Below are 3,933 nucleotides of genomic sequence, written 5' to 3'. Positions count from 1 at the left end.
ACCGGGGATTTTTGGATGTCTTTAACAAAACCCAGGCTGAGGTTCTGCAGCCTCATTGTTCGTATAATTTCCCTATTGAATTAATTCCCGGAGCCACAATCCCTAAGTCTAAATCTTATCCCCTCTCCATGCCTGAGACCTAGGCTATGACTACCTACATCCAGGAGAACCTCAAGAGAGGCTTTATTCGGAATTCTACTTCCCCGGCCGGGGCAGGGTTCTTCTTCGTGAAGTGAAAGGATGGCTCATTAAGACCCTGTATTGACTCTCGTGGGCTTAACAAGATACTCCACCAGGTTTTCCACGCCTGGTGGTGCAAAATTAAAAATGCCCGGGCTACTTTGCATCCGCTCTCTCAGCCCATGACCAGAGAACCAAGTGATGCAACTAGGGCCATCCTTCACAGGACAGACCCTACACTTGATCTTAGCCAAAAGGCAGAGAAGCGATACTGACCCTTAATGGGTCTCATCAGTGTGGGGTTGGTGAACTGAGTATGCAGAGAAGTTAAAGGATGGGGTTTACCATACTGAGTTAAGTTATGGTGAGTAAAAAAAGTGACAAAAACCCTCCACAGCAAAGCAAATATGCAAATGTAAATACAACTGTATGCTCATCTGCATGTCTTAGGCAGGTCTGCAACCCCGCCTTTCACCATTATCACCCAGCACTCAGCACTTTCACTGCAGCAAGGGATTCTGGGAAATGACATGCAAATGAGCACACAGTGCCACTTTTTGCTTCAAAAACCATTTTTTAACATGGTTCCCTATAGGCTTAAGCTTGCTGCATGGTCACAGCTTTGAGCACAGCCAGGGTTAAGGTGCATACCCAGAAAACCCACCCACAGACAGCTTTTTTTTTTTTTTTTTTTTTTTTTTTATATTTACAGAAAGCAAATATAACTTTAAAAAAAAAAAAAACATATAACCAAACATTATACAAAGATAATAATCATATACTTCAAGATTCTTTCATCTCATTCTTACAACCCAAACCTTCAACGCCTTTCTCCGCTCTCTAGTTCTGTGATCATCTTTTTAAATTCTTCCTCCATACGTTCCAACCCTCTCTTACTTTTCTCTACCTGGAATCCATTCCTCACATCACTTTCATATGCGTCCTTTACAAATTTTGCTTCCCAATATTTCTGCCCGAATTTCCACCCTAGTCGTTTGTGCAAAACCTTTTCCTTTGTGAGCCCAACTTCATCCTTTCCCTGGGTACTCCTTCCCTTTCTATCTCCCGCTGAATTTGCCTCTTTTGCCTGTGCAATCCCTTTTTGGCCTGCCTTTTCTTCACTTTCGTTCCCACTTACTCCGCTTACACTTCTCTGTATTTTAGTTCCCTCCACGCTTATCTGATTTTTTGTGAGGACGAGCTATTGCTCTCACTACTCTCCTTCTCCCTCACCTCTCCCCTAGCCTCTTTTATTTAACCCAATGTACATGCTACTTTTTTAGTTCTTCATATTGCTCTTTTGTCAGCTGTTTTCTTTGGTACATCATTTTTTCTAATCTTTCTATTATCTGTTCCTCACTACTCCCCCCATGCTGCTTCCGGAAAATACCCACCCAAAATAGAACATCTCCCACTGCATCCTCAAAATGTTCCATTTTCTCTTTTAGGGATACTTTCCCTGCTACTTTTCCAACTTTACCTCTACACCCTTCTCTCTAGGCTCCACTTTACTCTGGCTATCCTTATCTTCCTTTGTTTCTATCCCTTGCAGATTTTTACGCTTTTGAGCTTTTTTTCCTCCTATTTCATTTCTTCCTCCAAAACATCTTGGGGACCTTCCCTCTCCCTCTGTGAATCTTGAAACTCTATACTTTCGCCCAGCTAGTTTCCACCACACTCAATGACCGTATTTCCCCCTCCCCCGAATCTTTCTGATGGACTGCTCCCGTCTCCTCCCTTCCCCCCAAACTCCGGTTTCTGGCCAAGGAGTCTAGGAAGAGATCTTCCTCTTTTTTCTCCAAGATATCGCCTGTCGAACCCGCCAACATTTCTTCCATTTCTTCTCCTGAAGTTTCCTCAACTACAGTAATCTCCTGAAATCCCTCTACATTAGCAGACTCTTGTGTACACTCCATTTCAGTCCCAATTTTAGCAACCTGAGCATAACTTTTTTTCGAGCATTGTCGTGCAAAGTGTCCAAACTTACCACACAGGTCGCACTTTTTTGGAATGTCACAATCCGCAGCAAAATGTCACTCTTTCCCACAGTTCCTGCAAACCACCCCAGTTTTTCCACAATTTTCTTTAGTAAGTCCGTACTGGTAGCACTTCCTGCAGTAGGTAGGTTGGCCGAAATAAATAAAAAAAAACCCGATTCTCTCCGATACTGAAAGTTGAAGGTGGATGAGCCACACCCCCACTCCATCTGGATCAGGTTTAAGCCTAATCCAAAATCTCCTCTTGCTGTTGTAGATCCTGTAGGCGTTCTTTAATTCAATTCCACCTTTAACACTTGTACTGTATCGCCTCAAGAACATCACCAGGTCTTCTTTCGGTACGAACGGGTTGTACATGTGTACCGTCACCACTTTCTCGTCCATCTGGAAGCTCAGAATAACTTTAATTCCTTGCATATTCAGGTCTTCCGCCATCCTTTTAACCGTCTCATAGAGATTCAGGCATTCTCCTTCCATATGAAGCGTCACATCATAGATGCCCTGCCAGTGCGAAATCCTGTAGGCAGAACACCTTTTCTGTATCCACACCGGCTTACCGCAGCACCTCCTCGACGATGAACTTCAGTCCAATACGATCTCTTTCCTCTGCATCGATCTCGAAACGAACTGTATTCTTGAGATGCGCGCCTGTCGCCATCTTCTTCTGTCGCCTTCCTAGGAAGCTCGGGATGGCGTACCACCCTAATAGCAGCAAGTGGCTTAAGACTCAGAGGAGCCGATGCACAGGGCCAAGTGGGCACAGTCCCAGCTAGACTTTTTTTTTTTGTAGCCCGGGTGGTGAAAAAAGTGATTCCACCTCAAAAACCGTGCTCATGGTCCGGTAAGACCAGGTGCTCAAAACTTGTGACAAAGTCCGCTCCAGAGAGTAGGCCAGTCCGTGCCATAAGCAGTCCTCTCCAGCCAAAGCCTTGGAGTCCTGCTGTTACATTGACGTCGTCATCCGAAGAATCCGACGTCCATCCTGTTCCCTCCTAGTGCAGCTGACGCCGCAGGAGGGTCCAAGTCTTTAGGGTGTTCGGCTGACGACTACTAACCCACCGCAATCTTCCCCCGAAGGGATGGCGACTACTAGCTAGCACTCAGTCTTTGCTCTCCGGAGAGAGGGGTGACGATAACCCAACACGAAAACGAAACAAAATCCATGGTGTGAGTGCTCCAGTGCTCTGTGTGATGCAGTGCAGGAGGTGCTCAGACGTACAAACACAAAAAGGGTGTGCACGAGTGCACGCCCGGCCCCGTGCAAGGCCAGGTGGTGACAAAAATAATGGCTTGTACCCTCAACGGAAGGCAATAAGGGGGGCCAAGTGCGTGAAAAATAGGGGACGGTGCAAAATCATCTGTGCAGATCAAGTGCTCTTAAGTGGAGGCCGGACGCCCAAAACGACCAACCACAGTGCAGCAAGTGATACTCCACCAGGTTTTCACGCCTGGTGGTGCAAAATTAAAATGCCCGGGCTACTTTGCATCCGCCCTCTCAGCCCATGACCAGAGGACCAAGTGATGCAACTAGGGCCATCCTTCACAGGACAGACCCTACACTTGATCTTAGCCAAAAGGCAGAGAAGCGATACTGACCCTTAATGGGTCTCATCAGTGTGGGGTTGGTGAACTGAGTATGCAGAGAAGTTAAAGGATGGGGTTTACCATACTGAGTTAAGTTATGGTCTGCAATCCCGCCTTTCACATTATCACCCAGCACACAGCACTTCTACTGCAGCAAGGGATTCTGGGAAAT

General features: G+C 46.2%; 1 pseudogene; it reads right to left on the bottom strand.

The window, feature by feature from the left end:
- Window positions 1-291: 291 nt before the first annotated feature.
- On the bottom strand, window positions 292-450 carry LOC142491804 (U2 spliceosomal RNA; annotated as a pseudogene).
- Between the last annotated feature and the right edge of the window lie 3,483 nt (window positions 451-3,933).

The sequence above is a fragment of the Ascaphus truei genome, chromosome 3 (genome assembly GCF_040206685.1).
Source record: "Ascaphus truei isolate aAscTru1 chromosome 3, aAscTru1.hap1, whole genome shotgun sequence".
In the NCBI taxonomy this organism is placed as follows: Eukaryota; Metazoa; Chordata; class Amphibia; order Anura; family Ascaphidae; genus Ascaphus; species Ascaphus truei.
The sequence above is the reverse complement of the archived record's forward strand: the minus strand, read 5'-3'. Positions and strand labels throughout refer to the sequence as shown.